This window comes from Myotis daubentonii, chromosome 4, assembly GCF_963259705.1.
Source record: "Myotis daubentonii chromosome 4, mMyoDau2.1, whole genome shotgun sequence".
NCBI lineage: Eukaryota > Metazoa > Chordata > Mammalia > Chiroptera > Vespertilionidae > Myotis > Myotis daubentonii.
In genome coordinates, this window is record NC_081843.1 from 39,001,578 (window position 1) to 39,025,921 (window position 24,344).

General features: G+C 41.7%; 1 protein-coding gene and 1 pseudogene across 1 annotated transcript in view; one reads left to right on the forward strand and one right to left on the reverse strand.

Annotated features, from left to right (window-relative positions):
- MEGF10 (multiple EGF like domains 10) overlaps positions 1 to 10,334 on the reverse strand; it is a 165,775-nt gene extending 155,441 nt beyond the window's left edge. Inside the window, exon 1 of the mRNA XM_059693726.1 lies at positions 9,674 to 10,334. The gene's annotated coding sequence lies outside the window, so the exon portion shown is untranslated. The remainder of the gene's footprint in view (positions 1 to 9,673) is intronic.
- LOC132232605 (large ribosomal subunit protein uL4-like) overlaps positions 2,904 to 24,344 on the forward strand; it is a 96,809-nt pseudogene continuing 75,368 nt past the window's right edge.

The following is a 24,344-nucleotide window of genomic DNA, read 5'->3' on the forward strand; positions in this document are numbered from 1 at the left end:
GCTCCTAGAGCTCAGGAAGTAATGGCTGAAATGAGTGAGAGAGATGAGCCAAAGACCTCATATCACTTTGTCCCAGAAGAAAAATGAGAGTGAGAAAAATAAAAGCATTCCAATATTAGACTTCAGAAGAAATGTCATCTAAAAATTCAGAAAAACATCCATGATCCATAGTCTTTTTCTGATTTTCCTGAGCCAATTACAATGAATAGGAGAGTAGAGTCGAAATAAGATTTGCTAGTTGGCCAACTTGGAAGAGTGGTTCTGTTTTAGATTCTAAAGAGTGGGGTTCTGCTAACACTGTTGACCTCTTAGGCACTGAATTTGCTATATAAAAAAGTAACACAATCAACTATTACAGTGCTGGTCCATGTTTTCTGACATAAAGCTCTTCCAGCTATGAAGTAAGGGCGAGTTTGTGGATATTTAAAGTTCCAGGCCTCCCAGCCCTGCCAGGCCCCAAATTATGCAACAGCTGAATTTCTCAAAATTTCTCATTTTCCATCAGTGTGAGAGCTATAATTCTACATTAAACATGATGCTTTAAACGTTTTTGAACTTTTTATTGAAGCATAAAATACATACCACAAAAGAACAGAAATAAAAATTGAAGAGCTTGATACATTTTCACAACAGGAGCACACCCAGATGAAATAGAACAATGTTAGCATCCCAGGCGTTCATTCTGACACAAGACTAAGCCCCAGCAAGCATCCTATGCCTAAAGAGCATTAGTATTAAACATGCTATTTGGGAATAGAGGACAACATATCACTTGCCTATTTTTTCAAGGATAGCACAGTCCTCATCCCTTATAGCACTAAGGAGAGCCTCTCTAAGTCACAGGAATGGGGCCCATGAATAGGCTTAATGACAATGAACCGAAAATTAACTCATCAGGAGTATGTTTAACACAATCCTTTTGCCACCTGCCTCCTCTTCCCCCTCTTCACTTCTAAAGCATGTATATCATTGGTAAAACCAAATATCCACTCAGTAAAGTATAAACAAACAGCAAGAGAAAGGTGGAGTGGAAACAAAATGAAGAAAATAAAGCTACTTGCCTCTCTGCAATCCACTTGCTTCTTCTTTAATGGATTTACAATGATAGTCTATAATCAAGGTGCAATGGCAGACTTAATTACAAGAAGCTCTAAGTGACCTCCAGCTAATCACATGTTGCCTTCTCCTGGATACAAACTTCTTTAAGCCTAATGCTCCCCGTCAGAAAAACTCTTATCTCAGAGACAAAAGGATTCCTACGGCAATGAGCACTGGCTGCCTGCACCCTGTAGAGATGCTCTCTGCAGCCCATTACATCCAGAAAAGGCTCTCTCCACTCTGCATCACTCAAGGCTGTATTCTGTGCCTAACTTTTTCTTTTTTTTTTTGAAAGCCACTTACAAATATCCACAAAAACTAGGGACTAAGTTTCTCTTTGAAAAAAAAAAGCCAGAGGCAAAGGCTGAATGAATGGCATACTTTTTCATAAAGAGAATAATCAGGCTAAAAGAACAATCTGTGCAAAAAGTCTGCGACCTTCGCTGAGGCTATGACCTTGAATTTGAATCTTCTTCTGACACACAGAATGTAGCTGATTGTTGAGCTCCAGATTAGATCTTTACAGGAAATTTGCAACCCTTTCTCTCCAGGGCTAGAATCCGGTTTAGAGGTTGGGGGTGAGGAGTGGTATCTAAATGACATCTGGGGAGTCCCCTAACCTCACAACTGTCCAGATAGATCAATAACTTTCTAATGGGTTTAACTGTATTTCAATCACAAAGAAAGTCAGCTTCAAAATTGATATCTGAATCTAGATTCCAAAGGAAATTACTAATACATTGTATATATGGTGACTACACCCAAGAACAAAGAATCATTCTCTGAGGTCCCAGGCCTTGATTTAGGTGGGTTTTCAGAGCTGATACTTGTCTTTGATGAACCTGGAGAAAGAGGCTGAGAAATGTATCTTGGCCTATCATGGACAGAGGAAGAGCTTCCTCATTTTTAAAATCAATAATAAAACTCTGCAATAAGATAGGCCGGCGGCCATAGTAGAACACAATTCTTCCTTGGTCAAAGATCAGCTGGGGGAGTTCACACAGACTTGTGCTCCCTTACTGCCATGTCTCAAGCTCCCAAACCTGCAGATTAATGATGCTTCCACAGAATTACTTTTTTCCTTCCCAAATCCTACCTCATTGCTGCAAGTAGCTTAACTCTAAAAGGCCTTGACCTCTTTTCTTTGTCTCTCTGATTCAAGTGTGTCTGTTTCCTTGGGGCTACCAAGCTCAGTTGGACGGCTGGCCAGAGCAGAAAGGAGCATCAGCCAACCCCTGAACAATGGGCCCCTTTCTCAGGCTGTCACATGAACAGCGTTGTGTTACAGCCATTGTCCCTTCAAGCAGAGACAGAGAGGCACAGGTTTTCACAGACCAGTTATTCTCTGTGATCCACTCTGACCAAGTGACTAAAATATTAAAAAAGAAGTCGTCCTTCTGAATGGAGTATAGCCCTAACAAGAGTTACGGTGCATCTGTGGACCACCTGCATCAGAATACCATGTCTAATATGCACACCCCACTGCACCCCTATTGAATCCAAATCATTAGAGGGGGGCCAGTATCTGCTGGCGACTCTCAGGCCCCTAAAGTTTGAAAACATAGGCTTAACAGAGGCCTCAATCTTTTCTGTCCTCACTAATGGACTGATTTTGCACATCTATTTGTTCAAGGGGTGTACTGAGATGGGAGGAGTTCTGAAGGGCTAATACTTTACGCCACAGTAATCAAATCTTACTGTGAGGAAGACACCTGGGGAGAAGATAAGTGAGGAAGATGAGGGCACCGAGGAATGTGGGGACTGAGACAGGAAATTAAATAATAATAATAACAGTGGGGTCCGCGATGAGCATAAAGAGGGAGGTGCAGGGAGAGGAGAGTGCCGAAGCAACCTGCCAGAAGCTGGAGCCTTCAGAAGAGGATGGACGGTGAGCACTTCTTCCAGAAATGAAGTTCCCAGGGGTGGGATGGACAGATGGCTCTTTAAAAACCAGCATGTTTAATATTTAGTTTTAAGAAATGAATTTCCTCCATAGTTCCAAGCCTTAAAAGTCACCCACTCAGAGGCACATGTTTGGTGATATTTTATGAAGTAAAGGAGATGTGGGGTGGACCACTTCGTGCTAAAAGAGACAGTACAATAGTGTGGCAAGATCATCTTTAAATTAAACTTCTTACAGGAAAATAGGAATTCAGAACTAGATGGTGCTACATGGACAGCAGTGTGGTGATTGTGGGGCTTAGAGAAGTGGGTGGAGGTGGAGAAAGGTATGGGGGGATAAATGATGGAAAAAAATAAGATAAAAGGAAGAAAACAGAACTAGATGTTGCTGACAGAAACACAAGCCCTGTCTCCACCCCCACACCCAAGAAGCCCCATAGTGGCTGAAAGAAATGTTTTTCGTTTCACACCTTTGCATGGAATGGGCACTCTGTTTTTGCTTGAACCTCCATTGGGTGCCCCACACCACATCTGGCTTATATGATACAACAATAACAGTGTAATATGAGGGGGTCCTTTAATGTCCTTAGAGTTGTGGGAACAGGCAGAATCTAGTCCCATAGGCCCATGCATGGCTGTCATAAATGATTCTCCAATGTCAACTCACCCCTACTGTGGAATGATTTAGTCATTATTGCTTGAAAATGTCTTGCAAATTCCTGCTGCCACATGTTTGCTGAGCTCACTCCCCTGTATAAAATACCCCCATCTACTCAAATCCTCTCTCCTTCAAGGCCCCAGGCTCCCAGGAAACCTCCGAGCACATGGAGTCCTCTCTCTAGAATATAGCTCTCAGGACTGCCCACTTGGTCCTTACACAGTCAGGTATATTTTCTTTATCTTTTTTTTAAGGCAAGTTTCTTGGTAATTCCACATCATATTTATTCATATGCCCTGTTCACCTAATAAATAACTGTTGGAGCAAAAATAAAATTCAAGTCAATTACTTTTTGAAAGAACACAAAAGAACATCTTGCCATCAATTCCTCACCCCAAAAAAATAAATAAAGCATGCTTCTGAAGATATCAAAATTTTCCATTTTGATTGTAGAAATAATCTCCTGCGTCTAATTAATCTTCCTATTTCTATTTTGTTCCATGAGGAACAAGTTAAATTTGTGTGTTTTGATTTTCAATTTCCCATCAAAAAAATTTTTTTCAAAAAAATGACAAACACAATTCTTTACCAGAAGGCATTTAAAAGATCCATTACGGGAATGGTCACCTGTGGGGAGGTTTTAGAACTAACCAGATCTGTGCAGCGAATCCAGGTCGGCCAGGATGTTAATGACAAGGCACTTAGTCACCCTCTACAATGGGGTCTCCTTGCTCCAAAGATAAGATGTTTTTAACAGATGCTAATATCCTGCACATGTACCTATCAAATGAGGCTTTCCATACTGAAATACTGTGTTCTTTGTCTTAGAAAGGGGGAAGGGTACAATTTATGGCTCTCTGAGTAGAAAATTGAGGTGGTTGAAATGCTCCCCATAGTTTCTTTATCTCGGGGTATAAATCACTGGAAATGAATAGAGGAAATCACTAAAAATTAACATCGATAATAACAGGATATATTATGACATTCACACTTCCTAGACTGGCTAATGGTGCAGAGTATGCATCATCAAATAACATTCACATGAGACTTGCAGTTTTGCAAATAAGTTGAATAAAGTAAAATAGCACTGGTTTGTGTCTTACTTCTGTCCTCATACAATGAGAAATCCTCTTATTAAGCGCTATAAGTTAATCCTCTGCAATAACTATTTTTTAAAAAGCATTATAATGATCCCAGTGAAAAATAATATTAAATTGTGAAGGAAAGAGAGACATGAGAAATACAAAATCTTGGGAAATTCAGAAAAATAGAATGAATAAATGAAGACATTAGGAAACTAGGTAAGAAACTTATAAAAGTACAGCCAGATGCAAGCTTAAATTAAGGTTTAAAGAGTTCATTTTGGAAACAAGATTGAAAATGAAGACAAATCAACAGAACCCAATAAATCTTAGTTAATTCTTAAAACTAAGCTAATTTTTAGAATGAAATCCTGGATACACATCCTTGAGAAATTGGGATCACTGACATTAATTTTGCTTTGTTTGAAGTCCAAACAATGTAGACATTTGTACTTCACTTATTAATTCTGTTAACTTCCTGCCCTATGACATTGGAACTCTCATACGTCAGCCAATGAGTGAACTTTTTGGATATTGTTTATTTTACGTGGAGCTGCCCATGAGCTAAAATTCCATTTTGCAGCATCACCAGCTCTGTCATTACCCTGCAATATTTTTGTTCATTTGTTCAAATATTATTGTATATTGCCATTAATTACAAAAAATGAATGCAAAATGAAAATATTTAAGAATTAAAAAATAATATTAATTATAAGAAAGTTTTGCATCATAAACTGAATATAAGTTAGATAAAGATAGAAGTTATTAGTCATACCAAAAGTGGCAAATCTTTAGTCAGAATTGGACATTTATTGACTATGAGCAGGTCAACTGTTGTTCAGATAAGAAAATAACCAAAATTATAGGAGTTTAAAGAAAAAATTAAAACATTAAACACTGAATGCTGTGTCTAATGGCAAGGAGTAATTTAAAATTTTATAATAAATTTGGCCTTCTCAGGCAAGCATCCTTTATAATATGTAGGCTCTTGCACAATCAACCTTTGGACCAATTTCTAGAAATGCATCCTGTATTAAAGTAGGAAAAACAGTACCGAACGAGTCACCATGTTTCCCATCAAATACAAAAACAAATACAATTGTATTTATAAACTGAAAAGCACAAGGCAAAAGTTTATTTTTATTGGCATTGACACTTTCATTTCGGTGCCCTGGCACTGTCATTCACAACCAAAACCATCCCAAAGGTGTGACAAACTCAGGTTTTGTCAATGGTCATAGTGCTGCCATAGTGTTAAACATGTGACATTAATTCAGTGGCATCTGGTGCTTCGTAAGTCATCTTAGGATATTCTATCTGGCCGTTTTCCACTCCAGGTTGCTCACTTTCTAGACTATGTCTAGCCTGACTGTAAATTCTTGGCTGGCTTCTCCACAGCCCCCAGTCTGTTCATAGTGACTGTCCCAAACACTTGGTGTGCTAAGAAAATGTCAACTAGTGTTCATTCATTCGTTCTTCCCTTACATTTTTTAGGTATTTATTATGTAACTACTATGTGCCAGCCATTTGGATAAATGGGAAATGATCATCTCACCACCCAGTTGTAGGAATCTCCGGACAACAAACATAGTTGATTCAATATGATGGAGGATATTAAAGCTATCCACAAAGTAGAGTAGGAATCATATGAGACATCTCTAAGTTTATGTGAATTAGAAAATGTTTCACGGGGATGTCTTATTTGAACTCTATCTTGAAGGATAAATGGGTAGTAAATAGTTGATTAGACTGAAAAGAGGAGCAAAGACATTTCTGGCAGAAGGAACAGCATACACAGCTAGGCGAGGGAGGAGTGAAAGCAGGCAATGTATTCTCCAAGGAAAAGTAATGAGATCAAGATCAGTGGGGCTTAGATGCTTGGAGAACAGGGAAGCAGACAAACAACACAGAGAAGACAGTGCAAACCTGGCCATGTGTACCATGTTAGAGAAGTTAGGCTTCCTGCTATAAGCCAGTGTTTCTCCAAGTGTGATATGCAGTCACCTCCACCAGAATCACTAGGGGATCTGTTAAATGCAGATTTCTGGCCCTTGCATCTGGGGTACAGCCCTGCAATCTGCATTTTCAATAAGCACCTGGGTGGCACGGATAGTCACCATCTGGGGATTCGCCATAGATTTTTAAACGAGGGAATGACATGATCAGATCTGTATTTTAGAAACATGCTGTTAGACCAAGGAGGCGATCATGAGGAAGGTAAAGCCGTTGCTGCTAAATAAGCAGGTGACTTGGGTTTGTATTAGAATCATCTGGGGAACTTTTGTAAAACTGCAGACTTTTCACACTTCACCCAAGACTTACTGCATCTGAACCAAAGCAGAGGGGGCTAGGATTTATATTAGGTTGAATGATATTAAATTTCCATTTTATATAGGTAAAAATGTCAAACTTTGGCAATTTTTCACAATTCGATCTGTTATTTTTAAACAAGCTTCCTCCATGCTTGATATACATCAAAGTCTAAGAATAGCTGACGAAATATAAGCAGAACTAAATACTTTTCCTTTTTTACTAATTGTTAGTGTCATTACTTACTTTGATTAACATGCAACAATAGAAGTGACATATTTATGTACTCAAAACAAATGTTTTAAAAAAGGAGGTTTCAAAACAACCATCAATGAAGGCCACTAATTTAAAGATTTTAGAGTCAGAAGGAATGCTAGGTTATCCAGCTTTTTTTCCCGCCTCCCTACACAAGTTTATGTTGAAGCTGATGGGAGAAGAACACTGCTAGAACTTATACTGACTATTTTGTTCAATTCTTCAGCGATATATGCTCTTCACTTTAACAGCTACTAAAAGAAATTTAGCTAAAAACATTTTAGATTTAATTTATAGGGTGCTAGTATTGCACAAAGCCCTAATATGTGTGAAATGAGGTGGGGGGAGGTTAAAGTAAATACTCATGCACATCCATTTTTAAAATAAAGCTAATGAACTTAACATAGGACCTAGAGCAGTGCTTGACATGTAATAGATGCTTCATAAATAACTACTGAATAAATGATTGGCCTCTTAAAAAATAGGTTAAAGGAAGTATATTAATGCAAGGAGTTTCTATGGCAGTGTAGTTTACAGATTGTAAAGTAAGTACAGATGTCCCACCTGCTAGCCTGTCCCAATAACCCTTTGGTACACAACCATGACCCCTCCTCTACAATCCCAGCCCTGCCACATACACTTTCTTTCCTCCAAAGGGGCCCAACAGAAAGATCATGTCCGAGGTAAATCTGACAATACATTATGTCCTGGGGGGAGCCAAGCCCAAATGAGCACGACCTTCAAAGGCCATCCAAAGAGAAATAACAGCTAACACAATGACAGTTAATAACAGCTCTATTACCCTAATACAGCAAGTTACCAATACTAGCCTAATTATAATAATAGCTAGTGCTCACTTGCTTATCATCTGCCAAGCTTGTTAGCACACCACACGCATTAACTCACTTAATCCTTTTAACAACCCTCTGGTATAAGCACTGTATTATCATCCTGATTTTATAGATGAGAAGAGAGAGGTTAAACAATGACCAAAATCACACTACTGGAAAGTGCAGAGTTGAGAGATGACTTCAGGCTACCTGGTCCCAGAGCTCATGATCGACTCAACTCTCTGACCTCAGAGCACCAGAGAAAAACTACCCTGCAAGCTGACCTCTTGGAGCAGTCCCATCAGGAAAAGGCATTTCTGGAGAATACGACCTGGTCCCAGTCTTTTCATCCATAAGGAGTGAAGCATCTGTAGTTGAGAAGACCCTATAGAAAGTGAGACCCAGGATATAAAGGAGAAAGGCAAGGAGAACCAAGAAGGAATGTCATTCTCCTCTGCCTTGGGAACCTAAAATCTTTTGGACTAATCAAATCTTTAATTTTCCTCTAAAGAACATGGGTCCTTGCCCAACTGGAGTGGCTCAGTGGTTGAGCACTGACCTATGAACCAGGAGGTCATGGTTCGATTCCCAGTTAGGGCAGGGGGGAACGTGCAGGAGGCAGCCGATCAACGATTCTTTCTCATCATTGATGTTTCTATCTCTCCTTCTCCCTTCTTCTCTGAAATCAATACAAATATATTTCAAAAAGAATTTGGATCTTCATGTGAGGATATTTTTCTAAAGAAACATCATTACACTTCATTTACTCGGTGGGATCATTCTACTAGTAACTTCCAGAAGGAAAAAAAAAAAAAAGACAAAATATTTTCCTAAACCGGGGGTAAAAGTCCTAGATGGAAGGAATTTAAAAGATCAACATGACATAGATCTTTCTATGGTAACTATGGCTTGAAGAATCACCCCTCCCCCCCCCACCCCCTCACACTCCAACATTCCTTGAGGAACCAGGTATTCATACAAGGAAGAGACCCCTCTTGTCTAAGCCACCCAGCCTGCTCTCCTGACCCCTCACAGGACGCTGAGAACGGGGTAGGTGGGGTTATCCCAAGTCTATCTGCACCATCTGAATATCAAGTACTGGAGAAAGAAAAGTTAGGAAACAAGTCAAGATCCCAGAGAAGGGAAGCTGATCTCAAAGGAAGGTCCTGCGAAACTACTTTTCATTCTGTCTTATTGCTCCCAAGTCTCTCTACAACCGTCATCACAAAATAGACAAGGCAATAAATACAAGGGCAGAAATTATGCAAAATAAAATGCATAATGGGGATGTCTCCCCATATAAAATACTCCAAGTTCCTACAAGCCCCAAGTAACAAGGCCAAATGTAAACAATAACCATAAACCCTTGTAAACAACCTAGGCTGAGCCTATCTCCCCAGACCTCACGCAGAACCGGGGTATCCTGGCGAAGGAAAACGTTGTCTCCCCATTTCTCCGCCCCCCCTTCCCCCTAAGAAACCATCGACCGTCCTGCCAAAGTCCAGCGACTGCCAACATTGAGTGTGCCCAACACTTACCCAGGTCCAGAGATCCTGAGATTCGCAATGCAACCCTCTTCCCCTGGTGTTCACGGAACGCCAGCCGAGAAATAAAACCTGCCCCACACAGAGCTCTCGGCCTCCAAGCAGCGTCCCAGGAGAGAGCGACACGGGGGAGTCTTCGTTCAGATCCAAAGGTGGAAACGCGGGAAAGGAGGCCGGTCTCAGCGCAGTTTTGCGCACCGGGGGAAAGTACTCTTTGCAAACTTGAGTGAGGGTTTCCCCTCTGGCCCGAGATGCTGGAGGAGGAGGGGAGTAACCCGAGCCCGGGCCTGGATGCGAGCAGTTGCCGCTGCTGCAGCTGCCGCCGCAGGGGCAGGGACCGCTGGAGGGGGCGTCGCTTGGCGCCGCGCACGGTCCCGCGGCAGCCAGCCGGGATCCGTCGGCCCGACTCCTGCGCCCCGACCGCAGGTCGCCCCTGCCTTGGGAGGCTTCCACCGTCCGAGAGTGACCCCCGCCAGGAGTCCGGTCACGAAGTTGGCAAACCTTGGGATCACTGAAGCGTGTGGCAGAATGCGCGTCTGAGTCCGGACCACATCCAGTGAGCGCCTCCGGGTCAAAACCCAGGAGGTGTTCTAGACCCTTTAGGAGGATTTGGGGGACTTGGGGACAGCACCCGAGCCACCAGCCAGAGTGGACGGCCCGTCCCCAGCAGTGGCAAGAAGGGATTGCAAATGTGGGACGAAGAGACGGGTGACCTAGCGGTGCCCGAGGGTGCCAGGCGGCCACAAAGTGGTAGGGAAGGTGGGGCCAGGAGTTGGGGGATGGGTGGGACCGAGGGAGCCTACTTTTCAAAGGCAGGGAGGAAAGAGAACTCTCCGGACCCGCAAGAAAAGATCTGCGAGGCCTTGCGCAGATTTCTTGGGGAATGGCTCCCTCTGCCGACTCCGCAAGGACGTCCCGGGAGACCCAATGTTAGAAAGTGAGAACCAAGGAAAGTCTTTTCTCAATCTGCAGATTGGCCGGACGCAAATTCTGAAATCTACTTCTCTGTCCACCTTCTTCTTCCTTTCTAAAGAATTTCTCCGGACAACCCAAGCAAATACGAACTTCTAATTGCTGGAAAGTTTGTTCATATGTTCAGCTGAATTCTATCCTCCCTCGCCTTCCAAACAAAAAGTTTGCGCTCCAAACCAACCCCAAATGATCCTCTCCTACCACCGCTCCTCTTCTTTAGATGAATATGAACTCTTCTTTCTCTCTTTTTTTTAAAAAAAAAATATTTTATTGATTTTTTACAGAGAGGAAGGGAGAGGGATAGAGAGTTAGAAACATGGATGAGAGAGAAACATCGATCAGCTGCCTCCTGCACTCCCCCCACTGGGGATATGCCCGCAACCCAGGTACATGCCCTTGACCCAAATCGAACCTGGAAACCTTCAGTCCACAGGCCCATGCTCTATTCAATGAGCCAAACCAGCTAGGGCTCTTCTTTCTCTTGATAGAGACCGCGAATGCACATGCGTCCCCAGTCACGAACTGCACCTGCATATAGTTCATACTAAAAATTATGCTTCTCCTTGGTCACCCTGGAAACAAATAGGCATCATTGCCTCCTCTTCTGGTTAACAGTGCCTACATTTTTCTTTGTGGGACCAACTCTTCCACCGCTAGTAAAGTCCGGATGGGAAGGTCAGTCAGGATCCTCTGGCTTTTTCCTGTCCAGGACCTTCTCCGCCAGGTATGCGAACTTTGGTCAGAGTGGCCCAAGAACAAATAAATCTAGAGCTGATTGATCCCTATGACAGTGTTCTTGAGATTAGCCATTGATCTGGGTGGTGTGGCTCATGGTAGGAGCTCCTCTCTTACACTGAAAAGTCGTGGGTTTGATTCCCTGTCAGGGCACATACCTAAGTTGCAGGTTAGACACTCTCCTCCCCTCCCCCCGCCCCTCTATCTAAAAAGAGTTTGTTTCATATATTTTGTCCAAGTTTTGCTTGTTTAGGGCAAGAGCATACGTCCAATCTAGTTACTCCTTGATTGCCACAAAAGAAAGTTGTTTTTCGCTGAAACCGGTTTGGCTCAGTGGATAGAGCCTTGGCCTGCTGACTGAAAGGTCCCAGGTTCGATTCCGGTCAAGGGCATGTACCTGGGTTGCGGGCATATCCCCAGTAGGAGATGTGCAGGAGGCAGCTGGTCGATGTTTCTCTCTCATCGATGTTTCTAACTCTCTATCTCTCTCCCTTCCTCTCTGTAAAAAATCAATAAAATATATTAAAAAAAAAAAGAAAGTTATTTTTCTTCGATATTTTTAGGAGCGACTTTTTGTACAAATTCCCTCCCATTTTTGGTGTGTTTTAATTTATTTGTATCGAATTGGGTAGACTTGGTTTCTGTTGCTTTCCTTCAAAGAACTCTGGGTGATATACGGAAATGAAACATTTCAGATAAAACTTCAACAGCCTGGATTAGTGTGACTTTTCCTACCTTTATTCTAAATACTATAAACACTATTCATATAATGTGAGATTAAATGGGCTTCTTTGTTGTTGTTATTAACTATACCATTCTGTTAACATAGAATTTATAACCTACTAAAACTCCAATTATTTTTCACATTTGCTCTTAAGCCTAACTTTTAAAAATATTATTTATAGTAGTCGGGACTTTCATAGTAATCTTACAGGACTAGTCACACAATCCCACGAAATGCCATTGTTCTATATCTGATCCATTTTAGAACTTGTTGAGATCCCGATGGAGCTAATTCTCGTCCTAGCGTATTAGTTAACTAGCTCACAGTCAAGATGTGTGAAATTTGACCAGCAAGCCACAGTGCTTTTAAGCAAATACTGACTAAATATGTGGAAGCAGCTAAAAGTCAAAGGCAGCCCTAGCTGGTTTGACTCAGTGGGTAGAGCGTCGGCCTATAGACCAAAGGGTCCTGGCTCGATTCTGGTCAAAGGCAGTTACCTTGGTTGCAGGATCCTCCCGGACCAGGCCCTGGGAGGGGCTCGTGCAGGAGGCAACCAATCGATGTGCTTCTCTTACATCGATGTTTCTTGCTGTCTTTCCCTCTCTCTTCCACTCTCTCTGAAAAATCAATGGGAAAAAAAAATACTTGGGTGAGGATAAATAGATAAATAAATATCAAAGGCGTATCCTAATAAAGACTTTATTTTCCATTCACATCCTATAATAAGGTCATTCAACCACTTGTAAATAAAACTCTATTACATTTCAGCCCACTCTCTTCATCTGAGCTACAGGATTTCATGGGATTTTTTTTGTTTGTTTCAATTACTTCATAAATCCAGATATATTCTCATGTCTTCAATTTACCTGTCTGGTAATATTTCCAATAAAGGAAGTCAAGTCAGCCTGGCAATTCTCTCTCTTAGCAAACAAGATTGGCTTCTTATACCCATGGCTCCCTCTCTGTAGTGCTCTCAATCATGTCTTTGGTACAGTATAGACTGGAGCTCACAGAATTGACCACTTGTGACTGATGGGCGGTCCTCCCAGTGAACTCTGTGACACAGTTAGTAGGTGCTATATCTGCTGCTGTTTTCCTATCCGCTTGCTGCCCCTCAGTCATGTGGCTCACGGCTCAGTACTCTGGATGAGGCTAAAGAGAAATGGGTCTCTTGGCAGGATCCTGCACAGCTTGGGAAAACAGGTGCTCACTCCATGCTTTTACATTTCCCAGAGAGGAATCACAGGTGGAAAAGGGCTGTCTTGGCACTGAGCTGTGCCACCTTAAGGGGGCAGTAATGCGCATAAAGTTAAACTGTTCCTCTTACCTTCTCCAGTGCGTCCTGTTGCAGTTTTTGCTCCATGGTGTATTGGAACTTCCCCACTGAGCTCTTGGACTTTTCAAAGGTTTTTTCAGCCATGTGTGACTAAGTCAGTGCTCTCCAGGGGCTCTTGGACCTCACTCACAGGGACTATATTGGTTCATGGGCCACTTTAGGGCCCAAAGCCATGACTGAGGTGTTTATACCTACTACCTGACTCACCAGTGGAAAAGACTCCCCCTGGACCCTTTGGCCATCTTGTTCCAGATCCCACAGCACTCACAAAGTCACTTTTGTTAGTGGATTGATACCAAATTATTGTTGCCCTAGCTGGTTTGGCTCAGCGGATAGAGCATCGGCCTGCGGACTGAAAGGTCCCAGGTTTGATTCTGGTCAAGGGCATGTACCTGGGTTGTGGGCACATCCCCAATAGGGGCCGTGCAAGAGGCAGCTGAATCAATGTTTCTCTCTCATTGATGTTTCTAACTCGCTATCCCTCTCCCTTCCTCTCTGTAAAAAAATAAATAAAATATATTTTTTAAAAAGTATTGTTGTTGGAAAGGGAGAATATGAGGAGGATGCATTATTGGGCATCTTGCATACATCACTCTCTCTAAATTTTATTTTACTGTAAAAAAAAATTTACCACAGTAAGAAGTACATTTTTCATCATGGCCAAATCCATATCTTCAAATGCATATAATTGCAACAAGTTTCATGGAACAACACACTTATACATCATGTCCATATATTTTCTGTTCTAGTGCTTCTCAGACTTCAATGTGCATGTTAAACAGCTAGAGATTTTGTTAATATGCAATTCTGATGTAGTATCTGGGGTTGGGGGTGCCTATATTTTAACAAACTCCTAAGCGGATGTTTCTGTCTCCCGAACTGCATCTTGAGTAGCTGAGTTCTATTCTATTTCATTTATTTAAGTGCTAAATTATTGTGGTGCCTCTTGAATAAATCTGGACTGTCCGTTTGTAAAAGCACTACTGGTATATTTCCTGGAGTAAAACTATGCTTGGAGAAGCTCTTGAAGCAACAACATGCCTATCTAGGATGTTCTTGTAAAAGACTACCTGTGGAGTGGTATCACCCCTGGAAATGGTTCAATGGCAAATAGGCTTCACTTTCCATGACAGAAGGGAAGAGATTGCTATCTTCCTGACATTGCTTTTTTAAAATTGTAACATCTAACACAATAAATAAATGAATTTCAATTTGGAATGAATAAATCTAAGCATTCTGCATATTAAGGACTCTCATGTCTGGTGTGGAAAAGAAAGGCGCAGATGACCAAAAGTAACCATGGCAATGATATGAGTGCCAGGAAAACACACACACACACACACACTCACACACACACACACACACTCACAAAGGAAACCATGGCATGCGTGCTCTCCTTTTGTCTGAAATATCAATGCTTCCTATGTCCTTCAGGATTTTGTTTTCAAGTAACAAAAGTCAACACTGACCAACATAATGAAATCCATCGCCAGAACTCTGTCTGCAAAACTGAGGGAGGCCATTGAGCGGCTCCAAAAGAGATGGGAAGCTGTGGGACCAAACTTGAAAATGACAAGGAGCCCCTCTAGAGGACTGGGAAGGAGGAATCAAAGCGGAGCACTCAGGCCAGAAACAGCCGGGCCACGCTGTCCCCACTGAGATGAATGAATGTGAACCATTTCCTTCCTTAGTCCTCCTATCATGCTCTCAAGATCAAAGTCACAGGAGAGAGCACCCATTTGGCTGAACTTAGGTTTGCATCCCCTCTTGCCAGTGCTGGGACAAGAGGACGTATTTGGTTCTTCAAACTTCCATATGGAATCAGGTGCCTGATATACCATCCCCCAAAGAGCAAAGAACAGTGGTCTGTGACACAGAGTATTTACAATTATTTCAAATTTTGCTCTAAACTGCTACAGAAAAAATGAGGCCATATTATTAAGAGACGGAGGATCAAAGGAGGGTTTTCTGAGGTGGGAAGAGTTACTGTTTTTGTATCTTGTTGATAATGACCCAGTAGACAGCCAGTGTGGGTGGAAAGTAGCTCATTGTCACTCTAACACTGTTTCTGAGAGTTTCTGGCTAGTTTAGCCACCATCCATTGCCAGAACTCTATCTAGAAAACTGAAATCCTATACCCATTAAATAATTATTCCCCATCCCCCTTTCTACAGCTCCTGGCGACCACCATTGTACTTTCTCTCTATGACTGTGACTACTCTAGGTATCTCACATAGGTGGAATTATAAAGTATTTGTCTTTTTTAAAATATATTTTTTATTTATGTCAGAGAGGAAGGGAGAGAGAGAGATAGAAACATCAATGATGAGAGAGAACCATTGATTGACTGCCTCTTGCATGCCCCATAATGGGGACTGAGCCCAAAACCTGGGAACCAGGAATTAAACTGTGACCTCCTGGTTCATAGTCAATGCTCAACCATTGAGCCACACGGGCCCAGCTACAATATTTGTCTTTTTGTGTTGAGCTTATTTCACTTAGCATAATGTCTTGAAGGTTCATCCACATTGTAGAATTTCCTTCCTTTTCAAGGCTGAGTAATATTGCATTGTATGTATGTACCATATTTTGTTAACCATTCACCTGTGGATGGACACTGGCTTGCTTTCCACCTTTCGGATCTTGTGAAAAATGCTACTATGAACACGGGCTAATAAGTACCTCTTAGAGACCCTGCTTTTAATTTAGGGGATAAATACCCAAATGTGGAATTGCTAGATCATATGGTAATTCTATTTCTAATTTTTCTAAGAACCATACTTTTTCCCATGTGACTGCACCAATTTCTTTACATTCCTACCAACAGAGCACAAGGGTTCCAATTTCTTCATATCCTGCCAACATTTATTATTTTCCTTTTCTTTTTTTTTATAGTGGCCATCCTAATAGGTGTGACGTGGCATCTCATTGTAGTTTTGATTTGCGTCCCCCTAATGATTAGGGATGTTGAGAACTTTTTCAAATGTTGGTCATTTGTGTATCTTCTTTGAAGAAATGTCAAGTCCTTGCCTATTTTTTTTAAATTGGGCTGTTTTGTTTTTAAGTTGTAGTTCTTTATATATCCCGCCATCCTCTTGCTCACTCCACTCCAGACACATTGGTGTCATTTCTTTTCTTCAAACACACCAGGCATGTTTCCTCCATGGGGCCCTTTCCTTCTGTGTGGAATGTGTGGCTTACTCCCTCATCTCTTTTATATCTAACTCAAATGTGCCTACTCAGTGAGCATTCCTATCAGCTATGGTAACTCACCCTGCTGCCCCCGCAAACCTAATCCCTTTTAAAATGCCCTACTTTTTCATATTTTTTTAACATTGCTTTTTACCTCCTAATATCCTATATACTTTACATATTCATTATGTGTATTGTTTGATATCTGTCTTCCCCCCATTAGAATATCAGCTTTTCAAGGTCAGGCAGGGATCTTTGTCTATCTTGTTTACTAATATATTTCAAGCACCAAGTGGTATTCTTGTGAACAGTACTTTCTCAAAAAATAGTGGGTATATATATATATATATATATATATATATATATATTAATAAAAAGGGTAATATGCTAATTAGACTGGACGTCTTCCAGACATCCTTCCAGACAAAGCCACAGTGGCTGCAAGGGCTGAGGGCCTGCAGCCTCGGTGGCTGCGAGGGCCAGTCTAGCACCACGGTCCCTTTTGCAGAGGCTGCAGGAGAAGGAGCCACAGAAGAAGGCACAAGGGAGAAGGCAGAAGGGAGAAGGCCAGCACCCCACGAGAAGATAGAAGGTGAGAAGGCCGGCACTGTGGGAGAAGGGAGAAGGTGGCAGTTAGGCAGTTAGGGGGATCAGGCCAGCAGGGGAGCACAGTTAGGCAATTAGGGGAATCAGGCCAGCAGGAGAGAGCAGTTAGGGGCATCAGGCAGGCAGGTGAGCGGTTAGGAGCCATTGGTTCTGGATTGCGAGAGAGATCTGGATTGGAGAGGATGCAGGCCAGGCTGAGGGACCACCCTCCCCATGCACAATTTTGTGCACCGGGCCTCTAGTACATACTAGGGGCCCAGTGCACGAATTTGTGCCCCTTGAAAGGAACTGTGGGCCATGAGGCTGAGGTAGGCACAGGGCAGGTCTCAGCCCATCCTCCACTCCCTCACCCAGGCCCTCCCACAGTGGCCTCAGTCCTCGGTCTGCCTGCAGCCCCGCTCCTGCCACCGCTCCCACGCACTGACAGCACTGGCCCTGCTTGCACCTACTGAAGGCATGGAGCAATTGGGGCCAGCACCAACAGTGGGCACAAGTGGGGCTGGTGCCATCAGTGGGTGCAAGTGGCAGCTGCTGCCCTGATCACTCCTCAGGAGCAAAGGGAGGTGGAGAAGCCCTCAGGGGCGATCAAGGCCAGCAGCCACTGCTCGCACCCACTAATGGCGCCGAGTGATTAGGACTGGTGCCAGGCACTGGCAGTGGGTGCAAGCAGCGGATCTGACACTGGAAGCAGGTACGAGCGGGGCTGTCGCCGGCAACGGGTACGAGAAGCGGCTGCCAGCCCTGATCTCCCCTCAGGAGCAGTGGGAGGTGGAGAAGCCCTGAGAGGCGAGTGGGGCCAGCAGCTGCTGCTTGCACCTGCTGACAGCACCGAGTGATTGGGGCTGGTGGCAGACGCCAGCAGTAGGTGCAAGCAGCGGGTCTGGCGCCAGCAGCGGGTGTGAGCGGGCAGGACCGCAGTGCACAGGAGCAAAGAATTTTCAGTAACCACCACAGGCTCACCCCAATGGCAGCAACTGGCACCCCCCCTGGTCTGGCACCTCCACTCACCTGCTCCACCATTCCACCACGCCCGATGCCTGTCATGTTCCGCACATGCCCCCTGGTGGTTAGCTCACATCATAGTAATCAGTTGTTCAGTTGTTCCACTGTTCGGTCTATTTGCATATTAGCCTTTTATTATATAGGACTAGTAGCCTGGTGCACAAAATTCATGCACATTAAAAGGGAATTAATTAGCGGAAATATTTTAATATTGGTATTTGCCCTTTCTCTATAATAGAAGTGTGAGAGATGAAAGGAAATTAGTAAAATGTATATGAAAATAATATATAAATTTATTAATAAATAAACAGTAAGAAAAGGATATAACAACAGAGACATGATATAAAAATGACAAAAACATGATATGAAAACAACAAAAACATGATATAAAAACAACAGTGATGCAAACAATGACTGATAAAGTGATTAAACTTATTCTAATATCTCCCTGTATACCACATTAAGAGTGAAAACACTTTCAGAGTGCTTGACTAATTTCCCTTGTGCTGAAGTATTTAGAACTTTACCTTTAACATCACATGCTCTTCAAATTTGAGAGAAAGCAACATATAACTGACCATGTGCGAAAACGGGTTCAGGTAGGAATATGCCTACTCTGTTCAGAGTTTGTCCTTGTTATTAATAGTCATCAATATGCCTACTCTGTTCAGAGTTTGTCCTTGTTATTAATAGTCATCACAAATGCTGGCATCAAGGGAAAACGTCGTCAAATCAATTTAAATGGGAGGCCAGTGTCAGATGGGGACAAATCAATTCTTGGAATCAGAACAACCTCTCCCTCTGCAGATCCTGTTAATACTTCAGCTTCGATAATGTTAGGTCACAATCTTTTGATAATAAATCTGGTACTTTACAAAGACCCCATTTACTATTAAGATCTCTCAATAGCATGATGATTGCACCCACTTTCAATTTTAATTTATGACACAGCATTCCCGAAGAAATTCAATGGGAAAATTTTCCTTTTCAGCATCATCTGTGAAATCAATGGAATCATCACTCAAATATGTGTGAAAATCTCCATCGAGTATATCCAAAATTTCTTCATTTAATTTTTGAACGTGCTCATTTTTTTGGACAAAGAATTGCACGTTTAGATATATTTTTAATATTATCTATAGAGATAGTATTTCCAAATGTAGCTTTAATAGATCCATTACAAATCATTTCACAGGGTATTTCAATAATATCCATTCCTAAATGAAAACTGCTATCAAGTTTGCCATCTCCAAGCTTTACTAACCATCCACTATAAGCAGAATCCTCTGATCTCATATTGTTGTAAAAGACAACTTTCTGAAACATCCCCAAACATTGCAGTACTTTAAACTCGTTTGTACTATGGCCGATCGCATAGCATGCAGTACAATACTGAGACATTGTCGAAAATCCCCTCCAAGAAGGAGAACTTTCCCACCAAATACAACATTCAAATTTCTCTTAGTAATCTGTCTATGGCATTTATAGCATGACTGGATGCCATGGATGCATTCATCAATAATGAGAAGTTGGGCCTTTTTAATAATTTTAGCAACTTTACTGCTTATATCGAGTCTAGAAATTGAAGTTTCATTTAGTGGAATGGGTAATTTATATTGGGAATGAAAGGTGCTACCACCAAGAAGTAAATTTGCAGCAATTCCTGTAGATGCTGTGGGTAAAACAGTATTACCACGATCTCTAATATCATGTATTAGAACTTTATAAAGATATGCCTTTACGCTCCAAGGGCCAGTTCCTGCCTCAAACCTTGCCCTTACTGGAAACAGCTCGGGGAGGGCACAGCTGTGGCTAAGAGGACCCAGGACTCAGTGTGGCCACGCTCTGAGGGTGGGTTCCTGCCTGAAACCTCGCCGCCCTCGCAGGAAACAGCTCAGGGAGGGTGCAGCCATTTGCAAGACAACCCCTGTAGGACTGACTTCCTTCCGGTTGGTCAAGCCTAGGTTGTGATGTTACACCCAGGGTTTTTATATAAATAGATTATATAGGGTATATATATATCATATCTATCTATCTATCTATCTATCTATCTATCTATCTATCTATATATGTTTTTATTGATTTAGAGAGGGAGGAAAGAAAGGGAGAGATAGAAACATTGATGAGAGAGAAACATCAATATCCATCGGCTGCCTCCTGCATGCCCCACACGAGGGATCGCGCCCTCTACCCAGGCATGTGCCCTGACTGGGAATTGAACCCATAACCTCTTGATTCCTGGGTTGATGCTCAACCATTGAGCCACACCAGCCCAGTGTGAATATATTTTAAACAAAAGTTTTATAACTCAGTAAAGAATATTTTGTTTTACACTTGCAAATTATCTTTTCTAAGTAGAAAATTATTTTAAGAGCAGAGGCTTCCAAACATGAATTTCTTTAATTCATTCAACATTTGTCCAAACCACAGAGTTGCACAAATATGGCTCTCAGTAGATTCAGTCTTATCTCTCAGATTAGAATAATTGTCTCACTTTCGCTATAAAAGTAAAGAAAGAGAGGAGGCGAAGCAGATAAAGAATTAATTAATCAAGCCTTTAACTTTTCTGAAAACCCAGGGAATTTTTATCAGCCTGCTTTGTTATTTACCTAGCATTACTCTCTGGAATTTTAACATTATATCCTGAGATTTACAGCTTTATATGACCATGATGTATTCACACAAGTCTTCACTTGAGCTAGTCCCCTAAAAGAGTCTCTCCTTACACTTCTTGTGCATTAATTCCCTTTCGAGCCTTCACATTCAGGAATATAATTCACAATAAAACAACAGAAGATTGTTTTACTACAATGCAGTGCTTCGCAGCCTTTTTCATGATACATTAAGAGGCTATTCCTGTTTGTATGTCATTCGGAGGTTATAAAGGAATTGCAGCCCTTGGCAAGGCCTCTCCAGGTGACCTGGCCCTGCTCAGCCACTCCCAGCCATCCCTGGGGCTGGCTGACTCCTGGATGAGAATTCTGCTAGATTAGATGATGTCACAGGAAGTTAATTCTTACCAATTGGTGGGTGAGACCAATCCTCTATGCCAAACATGGTTTATAACTTCAAATTGTTTTCTTCACCAAATTTTCTAACAAATCTTTGGTCCTACATTTTCTACTCTGAGCATTTCAAGTTAACAACCTTTTGAATTTTTGAAATGAACGCTTGAAAATTGTAGGAAAGCTCCTTGCCCCTTTTGTTGGGTTGGTCTGATGACATCCATCTTTGAACACCCTTCTATCTCTTCCTTGCACTGCAAAGGCCAGGGAGCCTGAGAACTCCGTTTCTCTGACACCTGAGCCAGCAGAGTTCTGGATGCATTTTCAGAGTCCATCGTAATTACAGATAAATTCAGGTGATCCTTGAAAGGTCGCAGGAAGGGAGGCCAAAGTCATTTTTCTTCTTTCTTTGGCAGCAGTAGAAGGCATAGCACAGGCCTCCCAAATGTGAGTTTCTGGAGGGGCTTCTGTGGCCCTGCCATTCCACTTATCTTGGAGCCATACTGTACCAGGAGATGAACAGGAGTTTCCTGCAGACAGAGGCTCTCTAACTCTGGGTGGTGGTGCACCTCAAAGTGAGTGGCAGTCCCCTGGCCTCACCTCCCTCAGCCGCTGTGATGTCCCTATAAGCACCTGAGCCCTCGTGTTGAAGCCTCTGCCTGAAACATGGACAGTGCTTTTTATGTTCTTGTCTGAGCCATGACTAACACTCCTCTTGGGATATCAGGAGATATAAGACATATAAGGAACATACAGCTTAAACTTTCATTTTATGCTAACATACTCTCTAAATTTTCTTCCTATCTGTTTAACAGAGCTTATCTCCTCATGCCTCAACAGACTCATTCTTTAAATTTCCTATCAAACTGCTAACAAAGACTATGGCTTCTCCCTAGTTATTTCTTAGCCGAGAGTATCGGGCTTGTAATGTTCCGCTTCTGTGCTACCCAAGCACATGACCAGAAAATGAAAGGGAGGTGGATCCCTCAATGTAAATCTGGGGATCTTTTTAGAAAAGAAAAAAAAAAGTACGTGAATTTAGATAAGAAAACAGCAAGTATTTACTATCATCTAGCTACCTAAAAATAAAAGTAATCTTCATCTGTACATTACACCAAAACAAATTCAAATAGATTTAAGTGTTAAAAGAAATGATCCATTATAGATCATCATCTCAGTGACTGTTTTTAAAACTTGTTTAAGAAAACTTTCTAAGTGTGACATCAAAGTCACAAACCATTAAAAAAAAAAAAAAAAAGGACAGGCTTTTCAAAAATATTTTTATTTTAGAAGTTTTAAAATATATCAAAATTAGAAACAATAGTGCCCAACATCTAGCTTTAACAGTTATTTACATTGTGCTATAGTGGCTTCATCCCTCCCTCTATTTTTATATTATTTTTAAGTAAATGAAAAATACTGAGATATTTTACTTCTAAATGCTTCCACACAGATCTCCAAAAAGTTGAAATATATTCTTACAAAACCAAAATACCTTTATCACACCTAACAATGTTGACACTAATGTCACAATATCACCTACTATCTAGTCCTTTATCAACAGCAGAGGAGTAAAGGTCATCTGTTTACTTCAGAAATCTTAGGATCAGCACCAAATGATATAGCTACCTGGTTATACCCATGATTCACCTGAAAAACATCTCAGAAAATAGTCCAGTCATTCTGGAGTCCATGTCTGCATTTTTAACATTTATTCGTAAGGCTTAAGAACTAGATTCACATTTTCTGAAATAGCTGGCCCTGCACATTTACTTTTCTTTCAGATTCCTTATAGAGTGTGGTTAGGAGTACTTAGACCAGTGGTTCTCAACCTTCCTAATGCCGCGACCCTTTAATACAGTTTCTCATGTTGTGGTGATCCCCAATTTCATTGTTACAAATTGAACATAATTAAAGCATAGTGATTAATCACAAAAACAATATGTAATTGTATATGTGTTTTCTGATGGTCTTAGGCGACCCCTGTGAAAGGGTCGTTCGACCTCCAAAGGGGTTGCGACCCACAGGTTGAGAACCACTGACTTAGACCAAGTCAGGATAATGACATTCAATACTGGCACTTCTATTCCAACTAAGAAAGAGGGGCTCTTTTCCATGGTATCCAAGCTGGGAAGATTGCAGCAAAGGTTCCCGAGAGCCTGCCTGATAGTGAATACAACACAGAGAAAGTAGGACTGAGACACACAGAGAAAGAGTTCCACTTCTCCCCCGCTTCCAACCATGCCTGCAGCAGACAATGCTGAGTGAAAAAGATCATGTCTATACTTTTTAGTTTTACAAGCCCATAAATTCCTTGTTTTTCCTAAGCTAATTTAAATTGTGTGTCTTCTGTCTTTTGTATCTGAAAGAGTGCTGTCAAAATGTGACAATCAAAAGAGCAAAGAATTTGGAATTAGACAAACTTAACCTTAATATATATTATATCTGATCCAGTTCCCACATCTGGAGATAATGATGCCTTCCTCTTAGGCCTGTCATGAGGGCTAACGGAGATAGTCTGATGTGCATGTGAGAGGCACTGAATATGCTAGTTCCCTTGTTTAATTTCCCCTGGGAGCTGTATTGATGTCATAGTCTTGAGTGCTCACACACTGTTTCCCTCTTCTATTGATTATTAAAAAGTTGTCCACTAATGCCCATATGCAATGTGATGTCATCTGGACCTAAACAGAGAGAGGCATTTCATTCAATTGGCCATGAAATGTTCCCCATCTAGTTTCATAAGAGAATCCGTTTAGGGAGCAACGATATTTGTCTCCGGGTCACGCAGAGCCATTAATGGCTGTAAATTTGTGTTGCTCTTCACACAATTTATTCCTTTTTGGTTTCTGGCATCAATATAATGGGATCTAATCTTGTGTAGGCTTTGGTCAAATGGTGCATTCTTTTGCCTTCTCAAATGTAACAATGTGTAGAGTCTACTCTATTGGCACTGAACATTACTTGCCTTCTATGATCACACTGGATTTAAATTAAGTAGCTTGATATTCAGACAGAATATAATTAGCTAATCATTTACAGGATTACACAGGCTAAAAATTGACACAGTAAAATACGTTAGCATGTTTATGC